The 12,704-nt window shown below is 40.3% G+C and overlaps 1 protein-coding gene across 6 annotated transcripts in view; it reads right to left on the reverse strand.

The window, feature by feature from the left end:
- The window catches only part of NRXN3 (neurexin 3), a 909,976-nt gene that overhangs the window by 183,584 nt on the left and 713,688 nt on the right, over positions 1–12,704 (reverse strand). The window lies entirely within an intron of this gene.

Below are 12,704 nucleotides of genomic sequence, written 5' to 3' on the forward strand. Positions count from 1 at the left end.
TGAATTGCATTGGGCTTGGGTTTTTGTTCAATAATGTCTTCTGTAGCAAGAGAAAGTACCATTTAAAAAGCAATTTTTGATAACATATATTCCTTATTGCTCACACTTAACTTTCAACTTACAATGCATCTTTCTCCTCTATGGTTCTCACCCTTTCATTTCCTGGGAATTCCTTCTGGTTTATATAGTTTCTTCAGCCACAGTGTAAGTTCTGGTATGGAATATGTTTGACCTACTATCAAACACAGCTTTAAAATATTTGAATACTCTTCCCTGTGTTTCATTCCATCCCACATATAATCTATACAGGTTTAGAAAGGATCCACTCCTGTTCTTTTGCAGGATCTGGGTTTACAAACAAAGCCATATGAAATAAAAATATCAGCACCCAGACTGTTGTGCTTGGATTTGACTGCTTAATCCCAAGTGTTCCTAAACCACCCCCTTTTCATTTATATCTCAACAAGAACCAGTTACCAAGCTCTAACTTGTTCAAATCAACTAGAAGAACAAAACCAACAGCTGTTAGACATCTGCAATTCTTATCCTTGCTCCACTGAGTGAATCACTGAAGTGACTGAACCTTTAAAATCATCTGTTTGTAAATAGCTTGCATTTTTCCCCTGCTTGCTACAAAGCTCCTATGGTAAATTTAAAACTATCTGTGGAAAACTGAGAATGAGGTACAACTCTTCTAATGCCACCAGCTTTCAAGCACTGTCTGCAGGCACAGAATTTTGAAAGATAGCAGACTTCCACATTATCCTAATCTAATTACCACCTTACTTTTTGCTCTCTACTGCGCTGTTCTCCTGAATTATGCTGCTCCTCTCTCGGTATGACCAAATACCAGAACCTTTTTTGTTGTGCTCAGTAAAACTATTTGTGCTTGACAACATAGAGTTGGCCTCAGAAGCAGTTCTCAGAGTTGAAAAGGAATGAAGTTTGCTAAACATTATTCATATACCATTAGCAATAAGAAAAAGCAGAGGAAACACAGATGCAGATAATCTTGAGTGCAAGAAACTGCAATTTTTTTTTACCCCCACATGGATTTACAGGACAAATGTCACATATGAGAAAGACAAAAAATTGTCATTAAACACAAGTAGAAAGATGCTTACTTGGAGTTAAAGAATGGTGTTTAATTCAGTGGCTGCATGTTGCTCAAAAATAATTTCCACAAAACAAATGAGATTACATGAGTAATTGAAGAGGATCCCTTTTGGGCATCTTGTGCACCACAGGCTGACCTCAGTCAAGTGTTTTACTTCCCTTGTATAAAAGGAGCAAGGATAACTTTGGGATCAAAAAGAGAAAAAAAGAGGAAAAAAAAAAGAAGAGACGGATAACAGCAAGTTTTACAAGTGGAATTATCTACTGTTTCTTGGGGAAAACAGTTTGATACTGTGTGTACTTTAATTTGAGGGGTTGATTCTACACATATATTCTATGTTGAGAGAGAACTCAAAGCCCTTCATGTAGTCTCATAATAATGCTCTTTCTTGGACAGAACACAGCAACTGCTGAGTTCAGAAAAAGAACAGATATCAATTTAACCTATCCCATAGAATTAAAGGAAGCCAGATACAGTGTACTCGAGGTAGAATTTGATGTAATAGAACAAGACTAATATCACTGCTCTTGGAAAGAACTTAGAGTAATCTGACCAAATACAAAAGACTTGAGGCTGCAGCTTTACTTCTGTACAGAGCTGAACTGCTTCTTAAAAAACTGTTGCTAGGGGATTCAGGTATTTACATTCAGGGGTTCAACTATTTAAACATTTCTATGGAAATAAATAAAATCCTAAAATTTACTTGTTATCTTAATTGTGGCTTTTTTTTTTTTTGCAAAAGTAAAACTGAGAGGATGCTTAGACATGCCAGCTAATTGACAAACATTTCTCTAGAATGAAAAAAACAGATAAAAAAAAAATCCTTCAATATTGTGGTAATGAATCAAACAAAAATATAGCTTTAAGAAAGGAGTACAGCACCACCTGGTAAACCAACTCTTGTGACCCATGTGCTGTTCATTCAGAATAAGACTCTTTCATGAGAACAGGGAGTAAAGGAACAAGCTGGGGAATGGCCCAGCGTCGCAGATCCTTGCAAAGACAACAAAAATACACTCTCTTCTCCTAAATGGTGTGCCAAATAGACAAAGTAGCAAAATGCTATCTTCTCAAACCGGACTGGGTTAGCGTAGGCTGTATGACAGAGAATTGGCTGACCTAGTCTCATTTGATGTAATGCTATGAGAAGCTTGAGCTGACCCAGAGACAAAGCAGAGAAAAGAGCACAAAAATTGTGCAGTTTCTGCTAGAAAACCCTCATCTTTTCACTTTTATGTTCTTTTTGGGAAGCCTATTCATCTTACAAGAGGTTAAGGGATGTTCTAGATTTCTCTTGTGAATGAGGGCCTTTGTTTCATCTTTACATGTCAGAAATAATGAAGAAGTAAGTCTGAAATAAATTATCATTACAGAGCTAGTTTAACTCTGAAAATTCATATACCTTCTTTTTCTGAGGTCAATCTTTTGGCTGAAGAAAATGATTAGTTTATTTCCATGCTCTGCCGTGATAATAAAGATCTGTACCTTTTCCTTTCCTTCTCTACAAAAACAGGTAAGAATGTTTTAAGATGTTAACAACAGGCAACATATAGACTGACAAAATATCAGTATCTATGGGCTAGAAAACATACAAATCCAATTGATTCCTCTATTAAAGAGACTTAGTCTAGTTCTATCTCACCTGCATTTAACAATGTTATTCCCCAAAAAAGAACCCAGGAGAGTAGAGAGACGTTCACAGAAAACTAGATTCAATAAGAAAACCAGAAAAGAGGCAGTATGTGACAACAGCAAGTTTTACTTGAAATTTTACAAGAATATTCCTGAAAATATGGCCTTTATTTCAACTAACTCTATCGCAGTGCAAGATTGTCTAACTAGTGTACCTTAGCTTCTCCATTACTAAGACAGGATAAAATGTCCTCAGGGAAGATGTTTACAAAGTCCTTTACTTATGAGATACTTGAAAGTCCTCAGATGAAAAGCATGACAGAAATTCAGATAATTTTAATTTAGTGCATTTCCTAATGCTTTGTCTGGTTTTGTTCTGTAGCGTTCAAATCATTTATAATATATAGGGAAGTGGCAATTATCCCAAATCCATGGCACAAACACAAGGAAAACCACTGTAGTATTTCACCTTTTATATTCCCCAATTTGCTGAATCTCAAGAGCAGGAAGTTCCTTCTCTTCAGCAGTATCTGCATTTTCATTTTCTTTAATTGCCATCCTTATATAAACATAATCTTTTGCTCAACATGTCAATACTCTTCTTTTCTCAGACTGGCTTTTGAGAGAGGAGACTGGATGAATTCACGTCTCCAGTGGAGTTTTATATGTAGAAAGTAAAGATATTGCATTTATTTCTTTTATTATTCCAAAGATGCATTGAATTTTTGTCTTGCCTAAAATTTGATTTAAATTCACTTTTGTATACTAAGCAATTAGAATGATAAGGAATTAATTTCTGAGCAGTAAACCTTTTCCCCCTAGCCTGCTTCTTCTGTAATACCGTTGGCACTACGCTACAACAGGCAAAGGAAAAATAAATATCTAAAAAGTCAGAGTAGAAAGCAACTCTCTAATGAAAGTAAACAATATTTGAAGATCCATCTATTTTTCCAGGTAACTGATTGCCTTTTTATGATACCTTCAGAGACTTGTAGCTGATGCCTACAATACACAGCACTACAAAGTGTAACCAGCTTAATCCTTTCATCTTATAGCCATCATCAGAGAAAGAGCAGCTGTCTCGCTGCAGACACGAACAGCCAGTCAGTTCCAGGAGAGCTACACAAAACACACAGCCAGTGCCATAACAATTTATGAGCAAAACCAAGTTCAGAGCAAAGTAAGCGCAGAGGAATCAGCATTTTGAGACTCATGATGAGTATTGTTTTCACTGAGTACTGTATTTTCTTCTGAAATAGTTTTCACCCACTTTTTTAGGAGAATGGAATTGGAACAGATTTTCTGCAGGTGAGAAGGTTCGTTCAGACAAATTACAGCTGGATAGGGCTAGTTATAGAAAGATACAGGGCACACAAGCACTGTGACAATACTTCAGGTGTATGCTGCAACTTTCTTTTTTTCCTTTTATATTAAAAGAAGGTTTTGCCTTGGTTGAAGAGGATTGGGTTAGAGAGCAATTAAGCCAACTGAACAAATCCATGGGCCCTGAAGGGATGCACCTATGAGTGCTAGGGGTAGCTGGCATAACTAGATAGATAGATGACAAGAAGGCAGTGGATATGGGTCTACCTTGACTTAGGAAAAGCTTTTGACAATCTCTCCTATGGTATTCTCTCAAACAAGCTTAACAAGTTCAGACTCGATTATTGGGCAGTGAGATGGACTGGAAACTGGCTGAAGGACAGAGCTCAGAGAGTTGTGGTCAGTTGGGCAGAGTAGTTGAAGGCCTGTGGTTGGTGGTATCCCCCAGCGGCCAGTATTTGCTCCAGCCCTATTCAATATATTCATTAACGACCTGGACAAAGAGACAGAGGAGCATCTGATACACCTGAAGGCTGTGCTGTCATCCAGTGTGACCTAGACAGGCTAGAGAGACATGGGGAGGAATCTAATGAAATCCAATAAGGGCAAGTGTAAATTCCTGCATCTGGGGAAGAACAAACCCATATATCAGTACAGATTGAGTTCTGACCTGCAGCTCTGAGGAAAAGTACCTGGGAGTCCTACCCCTGTGGATAAAAATAATGACATCCTGGGATGCATTAAGAGGAGTGTGGCCAGTAGGTCAAGAGACATCCCTCCTCCCCTTCTACATTGTGCTGGTAAGGCCTCACCTGGAGTATTGTGTCTGGGAGCCCCAGCTCGAGAAGGACAATGAACTACTGGAGAGAATCCAGTGCCACTGGGCCACTAAGGGCCATTAAGATAAGTAGGGGGACTGGAACACCTATCATATAAGGAATGGCTGAGAGAGCTGGGTCTCTTTAGCTGGGAGAAGAGGAGGCTGAGGGGGTGGATCATATTAATGCTTACAAATACCTAAGGGTTGAGTATCAAGAAGATGAGGCTAGACTCTTCTCAGTGGTCCCCAGTGACAGGACAATAGGTAATGGACATAAACTTGAATACAAAGTTTCACCTAAACATGAGAAGAACTTCTTTACTTTGAGGGTGTCGGAACACTGGAAGAGGCTGCCCAGAGAGATGGTGGAGTCTCTATCCCTAGAGTCTTTCAAGGCCTGCCTGGACATGTTCCTATGTGATCTGCTTTCAATGACCTTGCTCTGGCAGGGAAGTTAGAGTCAATCTTCAGAGGTCCCTTCCAACCCCTACCATTTTATGATTCTGCGATTATAGAATCATAGAATGCACTGTGTTGGAAGGAACCTATAAAGATCATCTAGCCCAACCCTCTTGCAGTAAGCAGGGACAGCCCCAACTAGATCAGGTTGCTCAGAGCCCCATCAAACCTGACCTTGAATGCCTCCAGGGATGGGGCCTGCACCTCCTCCCTAGGTACCTGTTCCAGTGTTCCACCATCCTCATAGTAAAGATATTCTTCCATGACATTAAAGACATTATGTCCAATCTAAATTTACCATTGAGTAATAACATTTCTAGCTGAGCCTGCTACAAGGCTCTGGTATTGCCATTCCAGGACTTGATCACTTCTACCTAAGTTCTGGCAAACCATTTCATCTGTTTCAAAACTTTCTGCTAGCTTTGAAAATGTATCTTAGTCCTGCATCCCCCCTCCTGGTTCAGTCTCAAGCTCTGGACACACAACTCACCTTAGTCTTAATTTTCACCATTACTTATCTTCAAAAACTCACTAACTGCATCAAAATGCCTTTTTATTTTTTCACTCTTCCAGTCCAAGACCTTTGTACCTTCCAACTAAGAACCTTGAAGTTTAAATACTCTATGGAAGTTCACAGTGAGCATTATCCATATTCATGCAATGACTGCTACTGCCAAAGTGTGAGGTCTATTGTATGTTCTGAGGCCCCTCTCAGCCTCCTTATCTCCCAAACACAAGAAATCTCTCACTATAACCCGTAAGCATAAAAAGCAGGCACACTAAAGGTAAAAAAAAAAAAAACAACCTGGATCTCTCACACTCCTCTGATCATATTTGCCCTCCCACAGACACACAGATGCTTTCTGAGTTGCTGATGCCAATGCAATTGTTGGATGTTGCTGAGTATGTATGGACGCATCTATTTCTCACAGACCTAAGCACACAATTTCTGATGGACAGAAAAAAGCTGTAAGGGTGGATTGTACAAAATACAGCTTCTTTCCTTTGTTCCCCTTCCTCCTCCACCAAGCAAAACCAAGCAAAATTGCCTTCATTCAAGCTAAGAAGAAACAAATGAAAATTAAAACAATTAAACCAAACCTTTCTCTAAGTACATCATCTACAAAAGATAAGCTTAGAGATTCTCCCACCTAACAGGGAAGCAGATAAAGGGCCTGTACATTTGTATTGTTCCTTTCATGTTTAATGTTTTTTTCACAAAGAAAAATATGTGTAAACAGTGAAGCTGAAACTCTAGCTATATAGGGGTGATGCAATGCACTGCCAACAAGCTGACCCCTGAGGTTCAGGAATATAGGTCAGGGACAGGTGAGTTCTTCAAGTGAAATGATCTTAATTCAAAATTGCATATAGGAGGTATGCAAAGAGAACAGTCACAGCTTAATTATCTTAAAGCAGGAAGGTAATTTAAGTGATAAGAAAAGCTAAACATTTTTTAATGAATAAGAACTACAGAGAAATGGTCAATACCTTTGAAAATTATCTGCCTTCTGCCTAAAACTGGAACAATGCTGATCTACCAAGAACAGAACTTTGAGGATTAGTTCACAAGTGATTACAAAGTTTTTCAAAGTCTTCAAACCATCAGTCCCAAAATGCCACATTACCTAGATGACACAGCATACTAACCAACCCCGTAGCTCAAAGCAAGCTGTTACCTTGTAGATCAACTAGGAAATTAAACTGTTCTACCCAAAATATTTCAGCTCTTTGACAAACCCGTATATTGATCTTCTGTGATTGTTTTCTGGCTGGGGACATACTAGACAATAATTTGTTATGACGCATGTCCTGATCAGAAACAGACAGGCATGTGGCAAGGTTATATACAGGAAAAGATTTTCTTCATCTCTTAATGCATTGCTAGCCTGGAGTCCTTGGCTCACTATCATTTCAGGGAATATTAACTGTGGAAAGGAACAAAATCCAAATAAAGGAAGAGTTTGTTTCTCATACCATCAGAGGACTTCAGTGGATTGTGAGAATTATCTACCCTAATCAGATTTACCACAGAATCATAGAATCAGTCAGGGTTGGAAGGGACCACAAGGATCATCTAGTTCCAACCCCCCTGCCATGGGCAGGGACACCTCATACTAGATCAGGCTGGCCAGAGCCTCATCCAGCCTGGCCTTAAACCATGGTCACAGTAATGCCTATGGATTAGGATATAAATGTGCTGCCTACATGGGAAATGAATATTCATCATCCAAATATCATCACAGCTTTTTTCAGGTGACTGTTTTCATACCTACACATTGTCTTTCTTTGTGTCAGTAAGTCTATATACATTACTCTGCAGCATATGTTTATCTCTTCACAGCTGCATATTTAAATCTGATCATATGTCTACAGCAGCAATATGAGTACTATCTGTCCCTGTGTGACTACTGTTCACAAGCTCATTTTAAATTCACTTGTTGGAATAACTCCCTGGGAGCCTTGAAGAAAGTAAGCTTTTAAATTAACTACCTTTCTCTTTCCTTCCCTTTTCTGCTTCATTCCAGATCAAATGGTATACCGTAGTTCCAGAGTAGGACAAGTGTTTTGCCAGCATATACAATCCTATGTGCCTTTGCTCTTTTACTTAAAACTCTCCAAAAAAGAATAAAACTGCTTTTGTACAATTTCCTGCTGTGTAGGTTTCTTCCTCTTCTTCCTCCTTTCTGGGAAGGAAGATAAGTCTGTTGGAAATAAAGAAGAATGAAAAAAAAAGACAGCTCTGCTGACTGACTGGTTTCCCAGCAGACAGCCTAGCATGTCTGAATCACATCTTCCTACTTGAACTGTGAGCGAGTGATTGACTGAAACATGTTAGTGACTGAATGGGAAGTCAGGCTTCCCCTGTTTTGAACAGTCAAGAAACAAAGGCATATTTATTCAAACCTTTATGCAGTTGGATACATCTGCTAATGATAAGACTCAGAGGTCCTTTATGGGCAGAAAGATCAAGGATATTAGCAGCTTTCCTAGATGACGGAAAATGACATGCAAAGCCCTGAAAAGATCAGTAGCTATAATCTCCCCTTTTCCACCCTAGTGCTGACATTTTTTTCTCATATCTGTTCAGGAATATCCTTCCTCACTATCTTCAATTCATTGCCCTATACCAAAGTGTAGTGCCTCTGTGCATTGTTAATTTGCTATCATGTCTGGGCTTTAAGAGGTGATCAAATTGTACAGATGTGCAACGTGACTCATGTCAATCCAGAATCTTAATGTTCTTTCCAAATCCATCAGGATGACAGAATCCTATGAAAAACGCTTTTAGAAGAGTATCTGCAGCATGTTTGTCAGCAGCACATGGCTTGAAACTCTGTGCTTGGCTGCAGCACTCAGACTAGTGGAACACCAAATAATTTCTTGGGAACTCTACTGAGCTGGGAACTGCTACCTGTCACAGATTTCAGGTACCTCTGTGATTAGCAAATGATTACCTGATTGCAGCCAGGTGATAGGCCCTTCCCTATGCAAATGTGTTACAGAGCTCCAAATCCCAAAGCAGTGAGCCTTGAATTCTTGATTTTCAGAGTGGAAGCAATCCTTAAACTAACTTGAACCATATTACCTGTAGATACACAACAGGGACAGATAATGCTGATCAGCTACAAATAACCCCACAGTGATGGCACAGCAGTGTTCAACAGCAATACTAGAGTGGATTGCCTGGGTGGAAGAGAGCATTCAGCCTGGTAAGGAAGTGACACAGGATTATGTCAATGAGTGCCTACAGCAGGCTGCCAGGCCAACCTGATTAGCCTGACTAAGTCACATGCCTGACCCAACAGCAACAACAGCAGATGAAAGCTCTTTACAATTTATTTCAAAAAGTGATTAGAAAAAAAGCAGCAGGAAGGATGCCAGTGTATCACTCTAAGCTCACAGTGCAAGAGACAGGGTTCAGTCATGCAAAAACAATTTCTACTTCCCCTCCACATGCTGTGACACAGAGGACATAAGATGCCTTACTGAGCAGCTTCAGTACTGGAAAGAGCAATTTATAAAAACCTTGTTGAGTTGGGAGGAAATGTGCAGAAACTCTTCAGAGGAGTCATCTCAAGGAATGTTAAACAGTACAAATGGAGAAAAAATAGAGAGCATGGAGAAGTTCTGTAATATTTGCTATATCCAGGATTAAGAGCTAAATACAGACAAGGAAAGTATTTATCACCCAAACGCTTTGCATTTGTCATCCAGAATTCTAGGTGATCCTGGATTTAAACGTTTTTCTTATGTTTAAGACGACTGTGTTTGACTTCAAATTTCTGGTCTCTGCCTTTTTTTCTGCTCAAAGCAGAGTTAGAGCCAAGTAGTTATTAGAAAACAAAAAAGGGAAGAATTTACTATTTCAGTCCTCTTTGTACTCTGTCACTTACAACCCACTCCTCACTTTTCCCTCCTAAAGTCACTAACCATTTTTAAGAAGCTGGAAGAAAATGGTTGTAGTTTGCTGTAGCTGTATTGTAACTGTGGAAGTACCTGAGCCTGTTAACATTTGTAGTGAAAAATTTTGACAAAGTTCTGTGAGATTTTTTCCTGTGATGTGGTACTACTTTCTGAAACCATTTACAATGTGAAGCAATAAGAGTACAAGATATTTTGCAGGAAGGTCTACCTGTAAGACTCTCAGCGCTGGTTTGATTCTCATCTGAACAGGAGAATTGGAGTCTGATCTTCAAGCATCTTCACTAAATGTTGTGATGATGATCCAGAGCATTTAGCAGCATTAAAACTTTATTGACAGTGCATTATGAGCAGTTTGCTATCTTTCTGTATTTAATACTCAGTTTTTGCTATCCCAAGCTCACCAATTTCCACAGCAGTCAGTTACCTGCAGTCTAACAATCCATGAGCTTATTTAAATACTAAAGCATGAGAGGTTTCTTGCTAAGGATGGAAATGAAGATCTGAAACCTTAAAAAAATACTCTTGGTGATACTAACATTGGAATTTGATCTGTGCAAAAGTTCTCAAGACCAGGACATACGAACTGTGGGAGAGAGACCTAAAAGTACTAAGGAAAAGAACCCATACACACTTTCAGTCACTGTAAGGCAAGGCCCTCAAAAAAATGGCTCTACATCGGCTAAAATTGCACTGTGGGATGCAAATTGGAGACTGTGTCTCCTCATTACTGGACCTGAGTCTGAGGCAGCTTTTCAATAACACAGTAGAAGAAGAAATTCAACATTAAGAGACAGAATAGTATTACTATTGAAAGGAATGAAATAACACCCTGTAGTCAGCACTGATAAAGCCACATCTTGAATACTGTGTTCAGTTTTGGGCCCCTCACTATAGGAAGGGCATTGAGGTGCTGGAGCATGCCCAGAGTAGGGCAGCTAGGCTGGTGAGGGGTCTTTAACACAAGTCCTGTGAGGAGCAGTTGAGGGAACTGCTCAGCCTGGAGAAGATGAGGCTGAAGGGAGGCCTGAAAGCAGGTTCTAGCAAGGAGGGGCTGGCCTCTTCTCCCAGGTAACAAGTGACAGGGTGAGAAGAAATGGCCTCAAGTTACATCAGAGGAGGTTTAGATTAGGTATTAAGAAAAATTTCGTCACTGAAAGGCTCATGGGGCACTGGAAAAGGCTGCCCAGGGAAGTGGAGTCACCATGCCTGGAGATGCTTAAAAGTTCTTATGATGAGGTGCTTAGGAACAGGGTCTAACAGTTGTGTAGAGGGAGATGTTGGATTACGGTTGGACTCGACGATTTCAAGGCCTTTTCCAAGCAGGTGATTCTATGACCTGGGACTCAATGACCCACAGGCCTTTCTAGCCCCAAGGTCTATATTCTAAAGAAAAAAAAAATGAAACTATGTCATTAAAGAAAACCACTAAGCCTACCACCACCTAGATCACAGCAATGATGTTGTGCGTCCTCCAGCACTGATGTGCATTCCTGTAGCCCTGGTGAGGGCTCAGGTGAGGAGCTCCCACCTGAAGCTAGTCAGAACAGGACTACGCTCAGAGATAACACCCGTGAGCTAACAGAGACGTCATATGCAGTCATGGAACTAACTTGGAAAGATTTAATGGGAAATGGGAAACAGGTACTATGCTGTGCCATTTATTTGCTGTGAAAACTCATCAGCTGGCCTGGCAAAATATAATCTTCCCAGACGACCCAAAGCAACAGCAGTCTGACAGTACAGATTCCCTATCAGAATAATTGCTATCATGTTATTATATAGCAGGCCCTGTGAACCACCCAGCTGTCTTTTTAGTGGTGGCAGCTCAAGATCTTGCTCATTCTCTCTCTCACTCCCACCCATGCAAAATGCCATTATGAGCCAACATTTCCCTATTAATATCACTCCCACTTGTATATTCCATATGATGCTTATGTTTAAATAACACCCTGAGAGGCAGTAGGAGCAATCTGAGCTTTCTGATAAGACTGAAAATCAGCTGCAGAAGGTATCACATTTTTCATGTAATGAATTTTTTCCCTCAGTCTCTGCTGTACACAGCATATCTGGGAGATGGGCTTCAGAGTCTGTTCTACTTTAGCAAAAATTACCATTTTGAAGCTTTGATATACTACCTTCCTGGAACAGAATCATCTCCCAGGCACACAAATGTCTGCTTTATGTAGCAAATCCTGCTAATTAAATTCAGGTCTCCATGGTTGAGTATTGATGGCTAAGAATCAGGGTGAAGGCCAACAAGGCAGATATCATGGTAAGAGTTGGCTATAGACCACCCAACCAGTCTGAAAAGACAGGTAAAATGTTGTTTAGGCATATGGGAAAAGTCTCACGATCACTAGCCCTTGTTCACATGGGAGGCTTTGGCTTCCCTAATGTATGCTGGGAACAACAGAGCAGCAGTCCTGGAGGTTCCTGGAGTGTGAGTAGGATAACTTTGACACAGCTGGTGAAGAAGCCAACTAGGGAAGGTGCCCTACTGGACCTGCTGTTTGCAAACTGAGAAGGATTTGTGGGTAGTGTAACAGTTGGAGGCCATGTTGGGCACAGCAATCACGAAATGACACAGATGGAAAAGTAAATAAGGGGGGTCAGCAGAACTGCTACCTCGGACTTCCAGCAGGCAGATTTGGGCCTGTTTGGGAGACTGGTTGACAGAGTCCCTTGGGATGCAGTCCTGAAGGGCCATGGAGTCCAGGAAGGCTGCACATTCTTAAAGAAGGCAGACTTAACAGTACAGAAAAAGGCTGTCCCCATGTGCCAAAAGACAGTCAGCAGGAAGAAGACTGGCCTGATTGAACAGAGAGATTTGGTTGCAATTTTGAGAAAAAAAGAGAGCTTATGGACATTGAAAGAAGGGACAGGACACTCAGTAAGACTACCAAGTTGTTGTGAGGCAATGCTGAG

Source organism: Indicator indicator, chromosome 4 (assembly GCF_027791375.1).
Source record: "Indicator indicator isolate 239-I01 chromosome 4, UM_Iind_1.1, whole genome shotgun sequence".
NCBI lineage: Eukaryota > Metazoa > Chordata > Aves > Piciformes > Indicatoridae > Indicator > Indicator indicator.